Raw genomic sequence first — 17714 nt, 5'->3', positions numbered from 1 at the left:
AATGGGAAGGTCTAGCAAGGCAGATTTATCAGTACTGGGTTAAAGGTTGGACTAGGTGATCATAGAAGTCTTTTCCAACCTGAATTATGCTGATTCTATGACTAATGTTTTCTTTCTGCCTGCTAGTAAGAAGGTGTCAAGAAGGGTGCATTTTTGTCAAGGCTGCCTCTAAGTGCCAAAGCCATTGAAGAGGACATTCTCAGAATACCCTCAGCAAGAAACTTTGAAACTAGATTTTAGCCAGCAACACAAGGTGTGACTACACTGTATAGGTATGCCTGATTGATAGGAAATGATCAGCAGCATAGACTTTCTCTTCTTCAGTGAAGTTTTGCTTAGTATGTTATAAGCTGGCTTTAAGTTTGTGCTGCAATACCTCCACTGCTATCAAAGTTTGATATATAGAGATTAAGCATTTCAAGACGTATTTACAGCAACAACCTTTCTTGATAATAATGTTGATGTACCATAACATGTGAATTCTCTGACAGAGACCAGAAGAAGAGTGGGTTATTTGAGCCATGACCACAAGAGATGGCGAAGCCTATGGACTGCATCAAGGAGCACTTTAGGTGTGTATTGGAGCCTCCTGAAAAAAAAAAAAAAAAGAAAGAAGAAAGGTGTAGTGTCAAATCCATATGAATATGGCCTCTCTGAAATCTTTTAATTCTTTTCTATTAGTTCTGATTGTGGTGATACTAACAGAAGGATATGAAAATGTATAATTAAATGCACGCAGTAATGGTAAGAAATTGTGAATTGTCCCCTAAAATATTCCAATGAAACTGCCATCCATTCTCATCTATTTTGTCTTCTAGGAATCTTCTCCTTTCTCTTTCTGCTGCACAATCTCCCAAACTGATCCTAACTTCAAGAACGAAAACCTAGAATCACTGCTCACTGAATTGCTTTGTAATGCACTACATTACACTGGAAGCAAAACAAAGGGTTACATCCTTCAAAAATGTTGAAATGCATAAATCATAATGATACATAGTCCATAGCTCTGCAGGAGCTGTTGTAAGCTTTATTTATTTATTTATTTATTTATTTATTTATTTATTTATTTAGGAAGTTTTGGAAATAGGAATTGCCCTCTTTCTAATATTAACCTGATTTCACTGTTTGTACTTAGAAATATCTATACCACCATATTCTGGCAGTGTTTTGAGAACTGTATGTGCATGCACTCTCAATATGGTGCTAAAATGCTGACAGAAGTCAAAATGAGTTCACTAGTCTAGGTGTGAAACTTACCCCAAAACATCCTTAGTGTAGACAAGGTGTAAAGTGCAAGGTGCAGCCAGAGGATGGTAACAGCCACCTTCAAGTTTTATACATTCATCCTTTTCTGGAATATATACCTGCAAGGGAATTGTCCTATTCACAGGAGGAAGACCTCTCTTGAAAATCCTCTGGGAACTGCCTGCAGTAAATATGATAGAGTTACATATATTGCTCAAAAATAAGAGGAAGAAAATATGTCGCCTCAAGATGTTAACCAAAAAGGACACACTTTTCTCATGTTAAGTTGCAATTATTCTATCTTCATTATATCTGCTACGGAGATTCTGACAACAAAGTAAAAATCTGCATTTTGGAAGGGCATTGTGATGAGCAGTAAAAATGGGAATATACTGTAGCTATTTTCTTTTTCTTTAATGTTAACATCCAGTCATACTTACCCACAAAAATAAGATAATGCACAGGAATAAATAAGAAAAAATGTAAGTCATACCTACATCTCTGCATGTCAAAATCATCTAATTAAATGAATCCAAACTTGTTAAATGCAAAATGTTATAGTGAAGGATGTATATTTTCAAAGTATCATGCTAAAAGAAAAATCCCAGAGAAGTTAAACACTGGTTATAAATAAACTACCCTGTGTCATAAAATGAATATATATTCATCTTAAAAGAAACCCTTCTGGTTAAGCTAGTGGTTAGAAAAGTTATACTCGCCAAAAGGTTTGTATGGCACAAAGCATTGAACATTCTTTTGTGTATTCAAATAGTGCAGTTCTCTTAATACCCTGTGGTGTTATTTGGCTCATTGATTTATCTTTCATAGATTTATATGAATCCAGATTCTCTGAGAATGTCTTCTGAGTTTTTTGGAAGGTAACAAAATGATGAAAGCTTTTGACTTGATAGCCTTGGGGACCGAACTTGTCTATTGATGTACTGTTGTTTAAGAAAACCTGATGTAAATTCCCCCACACTAATCCGTTAATGTGTCTCAAATCTTACGGGGAGAGATAATTTCTGGGGTGATATTTCATCTTCTGTGTCCCTTACATCCATAAGTCTGAGGCTGTCAGAAAGTACTGGTGATGACCAGACTTCTGATATATAAAAATGGATTTAAGCATCATTAGCACCGTCCCTGAACAGCCATCATATTAAAATATTTTATAAAAAATTGGTTCCAGTGGTGAATTAAAGTCTTAAGAAAACATTACACTGTTTTCAGAATATCGTCTAGTTCTACCTTGTGTTGCATTTAGCTGTCAGCTTAGAGGTGGAAGTTTCGGTAGCCTAGTATTGTTCCCTGAGTCACCTAGTCTCTGCATCTGTCAGCCTCTCTAGAGCAAGTACACAGTCTGTAGCAAAATACTTACCAGGGGAATAAAGCTTATTAGCTGCAGACATTTTTTTTTTTTTTTTTTCGCTTTGGAATTTAGGTATAAAATTCTGGGCCTTTCTTTCTTTCTTTCCAGAAATACTTCTATGTACTTCTGTAACCTTATTTCCATCAATAAGCACTTTTTTTGTCTTTCTTTCTCTCTCTCTCTTTTTTTTTTTTCCAATAAAAGTGGCAGACTCCTTAACTTTTAAGTCATAAACTTTTTGAACTTTTGTCATATTTTCTCAGGGAAGTATTTGTTCTTATTGTAGGAAAAAATATTAGTCTGCAGGGCTAAAATATTTTTAATTCTCCCAAACTTAATAAAATGTGCTTGTATATATTTAAACCAGCTTTTTAATATAATAAGCATTTTTTTTTCATACACCAATCAAGCTGGCAGTTATCATTACGGCCCAAGCATCTAGGTAGATCTTGGTTTACTGGTCTCCTGCATTGTTTAATGTATGAGAAGATTCTTCACCCCTTCTTAGGGCAGACCATTACTTAAAAAGTGAAAAGGATCCTGAGAACTAGGTTTCTCTAGTCTATAACTACTGACTCTTGAATTTCAGGATGCAGTGAGGACCCGGAAGTGACTGTCAGATTTTTGTAAGGCACTCCAGGTAGAGTTCCTAAGACCACTGGTGCCTATTGAAGTTTTATTCAAACAGATTTGAAAAAGCAAATTGCCTTATTATTGTGGAAAAACAAGCATTCTTAAAGACCTCTCAAACAGGTCTATATGACTTCCAAAAGAAATCAGTCTGTTACTATCACATGCAGCAGTAAAGTGACATTCCCCTTCTGATGGTTGATGCCTGTCATGTTTCTGCAGTGCTGACAAGCAATTATTAGTCTTTGTTTCTTTCATACTACATATTGGCAAAACAATCATTGCAAGGAACTGGAGAGGTAGAACCATTATTTTTGCACTATAGCGGTAACAGAGCTTCTAGGCTTACTGAAAATATCCATTAGGTTCTGTTCTCTTGTCTACAAATACTTTCTATTTTGCTTTGTGCTGTTCCAGCAGTTGAATCACCAATTTCTGCTGCATTAAGAAAGAATGACTTTATTCTTTCATCAGGTGATTTTCATTTTCGTTTTCTGCTGGTCTTAGTTCAGGGCTGAAGGCATTCTTCATTTGTTTTGAGTTCCGCTGTATTATATATAATTTGGATATTGGTTTTAGAGTTGTTAAATTTGAAAATTTTGTTTTCCTTTTTTCAGTTGTGATGTGATATGAAATTCCTATACAAGTTTATTTAAAAAAAACAAAACCAACCAAACCAACCAACCATCCAAACAAAAAAAAATGCACCAAACAAACAATCCTAGACTGAGCCAGTTTTAGCTTCTGAGCTGGGAGACAATTTTTTGAACTTCACTCTGCTCATGGTCATCTCTGTATGACTCACATAAATAATTTTTCAAGTACTCTTAATAGCCTTCAAGATCTTAAGCAAAGTGCAACCATGGAGAGCAAAGATTTTTTGCAGGTCTCTGAGCTACCAGCACACCATGGTTCTGTCCTCCCACCTGAATTAAAACAGAGGCAAGTAAACAAAGGTCTTGTCTCCTGCAGAAATTGTCCTTCATTCCAGACAGACAGTTACAGAAAAACAAATTACCCATGCAGACAAAGAAACAACATTTTGTACCCATAGCATTTATTTATGCTCTGATCTCTATAGAGGTTCAGCAGTGGTTCTGGCTATATATTTTATTTTTCTGAACAAAAAAAAAATAGTGATTGTGAAACCTCTTGCACCATCTCCATCAGAAATCCGCTCTGCTTGCTTGCTTTTCCCTCTTAAATGTCGTTCAAGTTTGCTTCACTGCCATTCAGGGGTTATTTGCTAGTCTGTCTTGCTGAGTGAGATCATTTTCAAAGTCTCTTTCAAGCTGTCATTATGCTTGAAAAACATTTGGTAAACTTAGCCAGACACTTCTCCTTCAAATCTTTCTTCATGATTAATTACCATAAGATCTACAAAATGAAATCCCAATTGTGAAGGAGAAACATGGCTGATTTATTTAGAAAGACAGACCCTGGAACTGAATTCAGGATTAAGAAAACACGTTTAATGAAGATAGGAAAGGGGAAAATACATTCAGATTTCCTTATTTGGTAACACTCCCTCTGTACTACAGTGTTGCAAGAGTTACAGCTAAGTCACTCTGCTTAATGTTCAATCCAAATTTTAATCAAATTCCTTAGGTGTTACTTAGGATGAGCTTTTCTTCATGTATTTGCTAAAGCTGCCAGTACTATTCAACTTTATAAAACTGAAAAATTGCTTTTTCACACCTCATTTTTGACAATGTGTGTGTCCAGTTTATATTAAAGTAATTATGGCCACAGATTGTTACAGCTTTAAGGGGTTTATTCTGTTTTATCTCAACTTCATATTTATTTATTTATTTTTCTCCAGATACAGAAGAAAGGTTTTATAATCCTATTAGCTTTTTTTTAACAACATTTGACATGTTTGTCTTTAACACTGTTGATGAACAAGGAAGGAGAAGGTCTGTCCAATCTACAGCTCCAGTACACATCCAGAGCTAAAAGATATATATATATATATATTATTTTTTGGTGGTTTTCTATTGAGATGAGAATTGCTTCAGGAAGAATGGACTACTTTGCCAGCAGATTACAACAAATTATTCCATCCCAAACATTCCAAACTTTATCTGTTCAAGCACTATCTACTCTCCACCGCTGCTCCCAGGCTACTTCACCTCCCCAATTAATCCCATTCTCAGCCTACCTCAGATATAGTTTCTTGTTTGCATGTATGGGTAATAAGCCACTTTTATTTCTTTTGACTCTGGACAGACTGCTCTGTTTCTGAAATGCTTATTATACTCAGGTCTACTTCGTTTACGAGATGTTCTCTTCTCTTAGTTGCTTTTAAGCACAGAACAACAGGAGGTTGTTTGGCTGATTGGGCTTTCTCTACCAACATCCCTTTGTGTAATGTTGAGGGAAGACTACTGCCCATCAAAGTTTTCTCCCAGGTGTCCCTTTTCTGGATCACACAGAAGAAGCAGGGAGCTCTCACCTAGGTGACATCAGAGGCACCAGGCTATGGGATGAGCAGCCACACCGGTCTGTGACAGCCAGCCATGTACCTCAGGGAAACTACAGACCTGCATGTTATGAGCTGTACATTCAAAATCCTTCTTAAACAGGAGACACCTTTCTGTTCCTCTCTAGTCTATTTCAACTATTATCTATCTACTTTAGGTAGTAAAATCTCATACTGCTGTGTATCTCAATCCCCACACCGGTAAACCAATCTCACAAAGGATCTTCTAAGCTTCTTGTTTTACCAGTAGTAAATATATAAATGTGTTTTATATCAAGAAAGAAATAACTGTATAGTCTCACTTTGATATTGCTGAACTTCCTTAACATCATATATATTGCATGAAAGTACCTGGTTTATGCTCTGAGGTACTGAAATTTAAACACCTCTCTCTCTTTTTTCTAGAAGATGAGTTAGTGCTGGTCACAAACCAGTTCCCAATAAATCATCCAAATTGTATCTGGGCTCTGCTGAAGCTAATCACTGGTCCTGCATTGAAAATATAATTGACATATTTAAATATTAGTATTTTAGAAAAAAAGAGAGACTTAAACTGTCTCTAAAAATGAAGAACATGTACCAAAAAGTAGTATGATATATACATATATATAAAGCAACACTGAAGCTATTAAAAATGCAAACAATGTGAGTCAATGAAAGAAAAAAGACCAAAAATATATTCTTTATTTCTTTTTTTTCTTGCTTACTTGTTTTTATTCTGTTTTAAACAAGCCAAAGCATTGTAAAAATACATAAGAGAAAAAGAGCTGAGAGTGAGATTTGCAAATGTAAAATGTATGCAACATTTACCAAAATCCACCAGCATCACAATGCTCTTCATACTCTGGAAAAACAACAGAATCCCTGTTTGCCTAGTTTGAGCTTTCAGCCCCTTTTTATGGTCATCATAAAAAACCCTGTGAGCAGGGACTTAAGACAGAAAAGACTGACATTCCTTCTAACTCTGGTGGCACTAGCAGGTGCTGCAATAATAAATACCTTGAAATGTGTAATAACAGTCCATGCTAAAATTTTGAGAAACCTTTTGTATTAGCCCCCACCTTCTTTTCAAACAGAGTGGGTGGAGGTTTATTAGATTAAGATGGTACCTGCTGGCTTCCTCTGTTGTCAGCCAGGTGCTTGCATACAATATTTACGTTCTCCTCACGACTTCTAATTATACCTTTTCTTGAAGCTATTGGATGCACTTTTATTCAAATATTCTCTCTTGATTTGTCATTGCAGAGTAGACTACAGTCCCCTCCTTCATTATCCTACATTTGATTTAATGATCTCAGACTTTATGAACCTTACAGTTTAAGATAATTCCTGACAGAAGCAGCCTGGGTACATACAGGTAATATTTAACCTTCAGCAGTGCAATTAGTGTATACTGGTGAACATCTCACTAGTCAATATGGAAATATAAATAATATTTTGCTTCAAGATTTCATGAGCACATATCACAGTACACTTTCAGCTGGTAGGATCAGCATGGTAAACCACTGACGACTTTTAGCTGTATGATGCTTTTCAGGGGTTCAGCCATGTCATTTAGCCTGAAGTGGCCTACGTTACAACAGTAGCTATAATATTATTGGAATAGCTATCCTTGCAGTGATATGGTCAAGTGAAAAAATTAGGGAGTACTTAACTTGTCCTGACTAATTTTTCCAGGGCTGCATTCACAAAAATCTGCTTTTAGAACATGTTATGGTTTTTGTTTTGTTTTGTTTTCTCCCACTGCAGCTGCTGTGGTGTCAGTTCCATCAAAACAGGAAGGGAAAACTGGATGTCCTGCAGAGACTGTCAAATGACACACACTATTAAAAAAAAAAAGAAAATCTTGGCAATATTCAGAATTCTATACACTGGAAGATATATATATATATTTGTGATAGATAGGTGATTTTTCTAAGATGAAGGTAATTTTAGCAGTCTCCCTGTAGTCTCTTTAGCAGTCTCCTTTCCAAGATTCCAATTCCAGAGTGACGCAATTAATGTCATAGACAATCTCTAATTGATATGCTTAATATATCTCAAGACATGTCTAAAATCTTCATTCATTGAGACCTTTATATTGGGAAGAGTTTGCTTATTCATTCCATTTGCCTTAGGCCAATAAATAAACCTGGAGAAAGATAACACAAATTGCAGTAGTAAAATAACGAATGAGTGGACTGAATTATTCGTGGTCAGTCCACCCTTTGAAACAACGAGTTTGAAGAGGCCATAACCATTCTCAAGAAGGTGATCGGTAAAAGAATAGACCTGTCAAACAAATACTTCACTTTGAATTATTCACTCCATTCTAACATTTAATTAATGGATGAACACAGTTGTCCTTGTTCATGTCCAGTTATAGGAAACTGTTATGTGTTCCCTACCATGATTCCTCATTCAGTTTAATACTGCAGGAAGATCTGTATTGTTAGGAATTTGGAGTCATCAATATTTATTAATTCATGACTGATGCTTGAAATATTGATCACAGAAATAAAGCCATGAATTTGTGAAAGAACTGCCTGTGTATTATGGCTGACCCTTAGTGATTTTTTTTTTTTTGGCACAATGATTCTATTTTTTCTGCTGACTGATGGTGTTTTTAAAAAAAACAGAGAAACTAGCATTTAGAAATGGAACAGCCCAGATGTCTGATTGCTTTTTGGCTAAGCCTTTGATACTTTGTCATTGAACAAAACAGTCAGGTGTAGGGGCTATGAATAAAGACATTTTATTTGACACATTGCCATGTTGGGGATTTTTGGATCCCTGGAATTTGCTCTTCTTTTGTCAATGAGTCCTTACTTCTGTCAGTTTGGGTTATCGTATACTGTAAATGCATTCCATATCATCCATATCATCAACTATTTCTTACACAGCGGATCTGATCTGAAAACTCACATTTTGAACTGGGAACCATTTGGTTCTGAACTGCCACTGAAATGACATGCACATGTTCTAAATTGAAAAAAATATATTTAAAAGCTTGAAAAATATTAAGCCTCAGGTTACTTGTTCTTTATATATCTGTTAGTAAAAGCAAAAGACTTTAGGGGATGGTTCTTTCAGTTTTTTGATGCGGACTGACAGTTAAAAAGGAAAGAAACTAGAATAGACTAGAAATATCATGAACTAGTCTTGTGATATGTTTCAAAGAAGTATCATATTTAGCCCGGTTATGATGAAAGTTTACAGTTATCATGAGACTTTTCAGCTCAGCAATAAATATGACCTCTCCAACTCACTATGCATAGTCTTTATAAAAAATCTAGTATTGATTTTGAGATATCTGTGCACCTTTCATTTGGCAAATAGTTATGATTCTACCTCACTTGTATCCTGGATAAGCAACTGAATGAGACATGTATGAGTCATATTGGCCTTAACATGTAGCATTTAACCAATGATAACAAGTCTCACATTGCAACATACTTTACCATATGTTTTTCAAAGTATCTTGTTCGACATTGGCAATAACGCTGCAAATATATGCAAAATAGAAGTCAGTCTGGACTCCATGCCCCCTTGGGAAAGCTTTACAATATTTTGGTCTCAGTCAGCTGTTAGTCAGCTGCAAAATATAAGCACTGAATCCATAAATCTGTGAGTAACAGCTGATCTAGAAATTACAGTTCTCTCTAATCCTAATAAATTATCAGAGTCATGAAAACCAAACTGAGATCTTTGTCACAAACACTTGCTTGGGGAATTCAAAGACTTTCCCATTTCAGATTACACAAGATTAAAGCTAGAATATTTTGCCACAAAACCTCTCCCCCTTCCAGGGCCATGAGAGTCCTTGCAGAGTCAAAAGGCCCTGACCAGCCTGTTCAGGGGGGATGTGACGTCCACCTCCCCTCCTGCCCAGGGCTTTTGTTTCAGCTGGGCCCTGGGCCTTCAGCCTCGGACTGCTGTGAGTGTGCCTGTCCTCAGACCTGTTTGCAATTCCTGGGTTAATCTTGGGCTCGAGCTGTCTGCTGGAAGATCACTGGATAGTCACTGGGACCTGCTGCTGCAGCATCCTGTCCTTATCACTTTCCAGTGCTCTGGGACTGTACCCCATCATTGAAAGGATAGCCCAACCTGCACCAGGTTTGTTCCTTGCATCCTTCCCCTCAAGGACCACCCATTCTTGCTAACTCTTGTCAATCTATTTTTTTTCCCTATGCTTGTTTCCTTGCTTATTATGAAAACCTATTTATTATTATTATTATTATTATTAAAGCAAATACATGTTTATTACACATTAAAAATGTTATATGTTATAAATATGTAAATGTTATATGTAAATGTTATATGTTATAAATGTGTTGTTAATATTTATAAGTAAATGCTGCTTCTGCTTTTGAATGAATGGCCTTCTTTCTGTTTTCATGTGAGCTGCATGAACTCTGTCATGATAGAACTTAGCCCTTAATTCTTAGCATGATGTTATTATAGTTTGTAAGACAGATGATGAAAGAATACTTATGTTTATTTTTATTAATAGTCATGGATCTTAAGTCCAGAAGAGACTATATGTTATCTACTATTGTGTTATCTACTGTGAGCTCCCAGTACAATTGCTGAAATATGGGTTACTGTCTGGGTTTTACCTTCACATCTGATTGAGAGCAACTACAGGTAATATGCAAAAAGGTGGTCCAATTTATGAGTATGATTAAATTGCTACAGTTTCCTTCATTTCTCTTTAGTTTTATTGATTATGTCATGGGCAGAATATTGATTATGTTGTGGCCATGGATTTACTTATCTATATATCCATGTGTATGTCTAATTTCACTGCTTTTCACCCATACTTTTTTTCACACCGGCAGTCTGACCTGCTGCTCCTCTACAGTGCACTAGCAATGCTAAGATGCCACATTTCATTAGAAGATGTTGCCCCCAGACAATTCAAAGTGATGGAGATGGACATAGCATGATGGAGTACAAGTGCTAGATGACTGAGACTGCTTCATGACTTCTTTGATAAGCCCAGGAACTGGAAGCAAGGACCTTTTTTTTTTTTTTTTTTTTTTTTTTTTGTCGTACAAAGGTGATTACAGAGTATAGAGAAATTCTCATCCTTTAGATTAATGGCAATATACCTAGTGTCAGGTGTTTTCCTCCATCTGCCTCCAGCACAGCTCTGTAAATTGTCTGTAAGAATGCAGTACTTGAGTTTTGATGCTGGTATTTTCTGGGAAGTAGACTTCAAGTAAGATACTTGACAAAAGCTATGAAGGATGTTAGGAAGGCTTGTGGAAGAGAGGAGGGTTGGTTCAAGTTAGCTCTTGGATTTTGTAGCGAATTGTAAGTGAACTGTAGAAGCAGCAACAGGTTATTGAAATGTGAGGACAGTGTTTCATGATGCACAGGAGTTATTTTTTATCCTCACTAATACCTTCTTTCAAGTTCTTCTGCAGACTGGCAGAGTAAAAGTGTTGACTGTTTGAACCTGAGCTGGGAACCCTTCATTCACGCATTTGTGAAGGCTGAGGCAGAACTGGTTACTTCCAAGGCAGACAGGCAGGCGCACTTGATCTTTATTGGCTGATACAGCTATTTGGTAGATACCTGGCAGATACAGAGTTGGTACCCAATACCTCATCTCTAAAAGAGGAAGATATCCATCTTCAGGCAACTACACTGGCCTACCTGGGCAGATCTGTACTTGAGGGTGTGAGTGCACTTGTGTTGGTCATGCTCTGTTGGTGGGGGCTTCCTTTTCCTTACTACAGGCAACACTTCTGTTATGTGTGCTGGTGTTATCATAACTGCAGGGCAGCCCAAGAAATAAGGTTACATGTGGGTGAGTATTTTTGAACATCATCTTGGATAGTTACTGCTTCTGAGCTGTAACATGGTTGAGCTGATGGTGTTGTGGCATATACTTTTTGGGCAGCTCAAGCACTGGCAAATTCCCCAGGAGAAGGATAGTATTTTAAATTTTTTCATGAGCTATTTAGGGAAGGAATCAGTGGCCCTTTAAGCTAATCACTATGGGTAGTCAAGGAATTTGATGCTCGTGATGTACCAAGATGTACTCTTACAGAGCAGCTCAAATGTGGCTGTTACAAGAAAATCAAAATCTTCAAAAAGGAAAAATCTGACAATGTTAATGAGACTTTTCCCCATTTAAAGCCTGAGAGATTGGGTTAAAAAAAACACTAACAAAACAAAACAGACTCCAGACTTTCAGGCTAGACTTACTGCATTACTCTAAAAGGTATAAGGACTTGGACTTAAGAAAATTTAGAAACACAAACCTTATCTCATGAATGGGTTTGAACAGATGTGAACTTTCTTGGTTTGGCAAGATGAAAATATTATGCAAATAGGTTTTTTTTTTTTTGTGATGGTATTTTGCTGTTTTCTGCAATTTATACAGAAAAAGAACTGAATAGCTTTCTGTGAATGTCTGGCTTTTAAACAGAAGGGCTAGCAAAAATTTGCAAACTGCAGTGTTTTGCTCTGATTCTTAGCTGAATGGACTCCGTCACTTATGTTTCTAATGTGTATATTCCACCTCATCTCCTTCATACTCATGATGCTCATAACATCATAGTATTTTCATATACTTTATAAAAGTACATAATATTTGAATAGCAACCACTTCAGTGTTTGTCTGTTTATTTTAAAATTTTATTTGGACTCTAGCAACCAGGTTTCAGCATGGTTGCAATGACCATGACAGTTCTCACTGAATTGGGATAGCACCTGTTAATAATTAAAAATGATGTCCGACGTATAGTTATGGAAGTGATATTTTGTTTAACCATAGGAAGTATTTTTCCCTTTACAGGCTTAATTTCACTGTTATATCTGCTTCCAGTTACCAGATCATCTGTTTTTCCTGGCAAAGACTCTTTGGTTAGAAAAGTAGACAAGTGCTACATGTGGGTTTTGGAAAGGATATAAAATGGCAGAAATTATTTAGCCTACTGTCTCACTGCAATAGCCTTTACAAGTTCCCTAGATGTTAAATTACAACAATGAGTCTTCCCTTCCCTTCCCTTCCCTTCCCTTCCCTTCCCTTCCCTTCCCTTCCCTTCCCTTCCCTTCCCTTCCCTTCCCTTCCCTTCCCTTCCCTTCCCTTCCCTTCCCTTCCCTTCCCTTCCCTTCCCTTCCCTTCCCTTCCCTTCCCTTCCCTTCCCTTCCCTTCCCTTCCCTTCCCTTCCCTTCCCTTCCCTTCCCTTCCCTTCCCTTCCCTTCCCTTCCCTTCCCTGAAATGTCTGGAATTTGCCTAATTTTAAAGTCATACAGCTAAGCTTTCTTCATTAGAAAGCAGAATTAGCAAATGTCAGCTTGTGTAATGTTTTTCCTTCTTCTCACTGAATATCAAACATGTGACACCATTCTATTTAATTGGGGATAGAATAAAATGACCAAAGCACAACACCAAAGCTGCCCAGATGATGTAATAATATGTCCTGTGGTTACTTTCATTCAGAAGTGTTATCAGGGGAGACTGATGTTATCATGCTGTGCTTCATCTTCAACACAGCAGGCTGCTCAGATGAGGGTAGTGCACTGCTTGTAGGTACCTGTCATATCTGTAGATTTTACCAAGGTATTACAAAGGAGGGCAGCTATAGTATTGTTATTATTGAATTCCTGATCAACTTTCTGTGCAGCAATCTCTGATGGAAGTCTTGGACATTTCACAACTATGTTTAGTAACTCTGCATATATAGTAAAAGTAACTGTAGTTTGCCATGTATTAAGCGATTTGTTGCATTTTATATTCTGAGAATGATGCATATTCTCTAAACAGCTTAATACATGCTCAGCTTGATTTCACAGCGGCCAAACTTACCCAATGTGTGATATAAGTGCACAAAAGCAAGGAAATGGAAAGCCTGCAGTACTGGGCAGTTCTAGTCCTCTGCTAGCTGTGACCTACTTTAATTTAGCACTTACTCACAGGCCAACAAACATAGAGAAAGGGAGGGTATTTTAGATTTGGGAACATAACAAGGTCTGAATGGCAATAACCTGTACTGCAGTAACACCAAAGCTCACTATGTTAAGCCATCTACTCTTATTTCCCTGAACAGAGTAAGAAATGCTGAGTGCAAAATGGATCATATTATATTTGATAGTCTTGTCCATCATCTGCTTAAGAGAGCTCATTCTCCACATTGTATTTCAAAGTGCCTTCTCCAGAATATTGTAAAATAGTACTTGCATGAGGTTATGGTACTTGGGAAACTTCTGTAATTTCCGCAGGTGAAGCCTACTGTTTGTAACACTTACAGTAAGAGGAAGAAGTGGTGCTCAGAGCAGCTGAAGCTCAGAGGCACGGGTAGGTAAGGGTGAATTCCACTTCTGCTTGCCTCAGGAAAAGTCAAGGTAATGTGTGTCTTCAAAGTAGTCCAGCTCCATTTTAGAAGTACAGAATATTTAGAAGAATTTTTCTGTTTATTTAATGGAAAAATTGCATACATGTAATCTATTATTTTTCCAGTTTAGTAATCTATTAGTCTAAAGCGCACCTATGTTATGGGTTGTTCTTTAGTGTCTGTATTTCAAACATCCTACTAAATAAGTGTATTTTAATATGTGCATTTTAACATACTGAAGAATAAGAAAACGTTTTCTTGTGACCGATTAAACCATGAAACAGTGAGGGAACGATGCTGTCACCTCTACTGAAGTCTGCTTCTATTACTTTGAATGATGGGGGAGCTATGCATATTTTTAACAATTACCATATGCACCTAACTTTCTGTAATTGTTATTTTCTTGCCTGACTGCAAAGGGAAACAAACATGAAAGAAAATCATGAAAGTGTTTGAGGAAAATATCCAAGGTAATTGTGGGAACTAATAGGGAAGATCTGAAATGGAAATCGCCTCTGCGAGATACTGAATTGGTGGGCAAATTTACCCTTTTCAGGCCCAAGCAGGACATTAAAACATTTTAGGTACTGATTCAAGAGAAGAAGGGAGGTTAAATGGGCTATCAGCAGCTGCATGGGGACAGATGATGACTGATTCTGAGGGGCACACAGGTGAGCTGAAGCAAAACAACCTGTCTCACCTAGCTTACAGATGGAAGTAGCAGGGTAAAGCTGAATTTAGTGAGGTTCAAATGGAAAGATGAAAGCTGAGGTGTGTTTTGTTTGTTTAAGCCCTTTTCTCTGTGTCTGAGTGAATAATGCTTTGTTATGGAGAAGCTGGATTGGAGTCATTTCAATTCATCTGCTCTCATAGGCTCTTGGAAGAAAAGGCATATTGAGGACAAACGCAGCTGAGTCTGTCTGTTGAAAGTGAGTAGTAAAAGATATTGCCACCAGGATTTCCAGTCTGTGAGTGGTGGAACCATATGGCTCTATCCACAGAAAGTTGAAGGTAACAAACCACCTCTCAGGAAAGTGTTCTTGAGAGGTATGAAAAAGCACTTCAGTATAGCTTATTTGTAGTTACAACTAATCTTATAATTCTTCCATTTTAAGAAAGAAGAATCATTCTCTACGGGAAATCCTTTCCTCTAATTTAAGCCATCTAAAAAAGAACAAATATTTACTTAAAAATGTGTAAAATGCTTGCATTTTTGGCTTCCTGCCAACAGTTGATGTGCACAACAAATGATCCAGAACTAGCACATCTCAGTTCAGTGCTTAAAATGGAATATTTAGTAGATATGTTTCTTCAAGGAATTCATTTTTTTTCTTAGTAACTGTATTTCTTCTCACATTATTTTATTGTTTTTGAGAAATATAATTTGCAATGACCTTAAATATGAAATGTTTAGATCTATTTAAGGATATTATCTTCCCTGCAATTTTCTTTGAAGCATGACTTGTAAACACCTTGCAGCAGCCAGTATCGATTGCATGTTCATAAGTAATGGAACATGCCTGAAATTAGACACCAGCCCTCCAGGCAGAGGTGGGGGTGTAGGCCAGGGAGGTTTCAAGTCACCTATCTTAACAGATAAAGGCAGACACCATCATTTGAAATTACAAGCAAGGGCATCTTTATTTTATTTTATTTTATTTTATTTTATTTTATTTTATTTTATTTTATTTTATTTTATTTTATTTTATTTTATTTTATTTTATTTTATTTTATTTTATTTTATTTTATTTTATTTTATTTTATTTTAATTTTATTTTATTTTATTTTATTTTATTTTATTTTATTTTATTATTTTTTGTCGATAAGCAGGAAGTACAGGAAGGTGTGTCAAGCCCTTATTAACATCTATGAAGCATTAGAAAAGACAGAGGCAGAATTGTTTCAGGTTAGTAGTAGTCTGCAGGAAGGACATAAAACTGAGGTAATGGGAGTGAAAAAACAAACTGCTGCATCCCAGTCTTCCTTTCATGCTTATAGTTCAAAGAGACCTTTATTTTTGATTCTGATAGTTAAAAGGCACCTTTATTTTTGAGTATGATAGAATGAAAATTTGATCTCATTTTGTTAACTCTGGGTTATACAGCTTGTTCCCCTGAATCTAGAGTTGGACTGCTCCTTTTCTTGAGAAATCCACTGGATCCTGCAGGTATATAAGTTCATATTTAATGTTGTTGCAGGTTCATCAGTGTATCTCTTCTTCCATGATTTATATGCCAAATTGCAGACTTTCATTTGAAAGGAGGAAGTGAGGTGTAAACAAACAAACAAACAAACAAAACAGGAAAAACATTTTCCCTTGAAATAAAATTTAGAGTTCATGATTAACATTTAATCTGAAGAAACATTTAGCAGCTTTAGAATAAAATGATCTATGGTCTGTCTAGCAGTCCTACTGCTTTAACAGAAAGGAAGGGATGCAGACCTTGAAATATAAGCATTGGCATGGAATAGCAAAACAAGCAAGTACTTCTGGGAGTAATAAATGCCTAAAACTAATTTCCTCAGATCTGTTTTGAATTCTTTCTTTTGGTTTTAGGTGCCAAATTGAGCTCTAATAGAGTAGTTCCTTGCTGTTGAAGATACAGTAAGAGTTTTCTACTATGTGTGCATACATATTGTCTAATGTCTATTACTTCATGACTGGATAACGCAACGCATCCATCAGCCCAACTTAATTTATTTTAATATATATCTTTCTGCACTCCTCTATCAGGTTTGGCTGAATCATCAACTACTAAATCCAAAAGTCACTGGAGATGTAGATTATTCAAACTCACATACATGTGCACACACATTTCTAGGGTGATCCCTTGGCCTTCGAGAAATTGAAAGAGCTATAAAAGCGTCTTGTATTATGCACTTGGCTGTGCCTTAGAATAGGACTTGTGGTTACTCTTTCAGGCATCCCTCCAGTGCTCAGTGTTTCCTCAGGCAAAACAAGTCCTGGAGGTCCAACCTATCCCAAGTTCTGATCTGATACCAGAGCCTAGGAAAAATCAGTTGTCTGAAGATCCTTTCCTGAAGACCCTGGAGAAGTACTGTCTGTCATCAGCCTCTGAGTTCCTAAGTTTCACAGCACTGTAAAACTAAAAGGGGATTAAAAGACATTTTCTTAAACATCTGATTTGAAAACAAGTGTCTTGAACCTTCATGCTCTGAAACTTTGGAAAATTTGCAATTAAATTCAAAATCTGCCATTCTTTTATTATTATTATTATTATTATTATTATTATTATTATTATTTTAAATGCATATAATAATGTATGTTGGAAAACAAGAATACTAGGAAATTTAGGCCTCAGTGTATTTCAAAAAGGTCGCAGGTTTTCTTCAAAGACAGGTATAAGACCTGATGAATATCTAGTGAATCTGTCTGTAGCTACCAGTCAACTAACACTCCTGCAACATGGAAGTTGATGGCTTAATCCTGATTTGAGTAACTAAATCATTATTTAGACCTATGTGTCTAGAACTTGGCTAAGTCAAAATAATTGGCACTGCTTTCACAAGTTAATATATCTGTTATCCCTTCAGATAGATGTAGCCTTCCTTCTGGGCTGTGAAGCTAAAGTCCTTGAAGTGTTTAATCTCTTAACCTTGCTTTAAATAGTATTAGCCATCCAAATAGCTTTCAACT

This window comes from Anser brachyrhynchus, assembly GCF_964034855.1.
Source record: "Anser brachyrhynchus genome assembly, chromosome: 3".
NCBI classification, from domain to species: Eukaryota; Metazoa; Chordata; class Aves; order Anseriformes; family Anatidae; genus Anser; species Anser brachyrhynchus.
The sequence above is the reverse complement of the archived record's forward strand: the minus strand, read 5'-3'. Positions refer to the sequence as shown.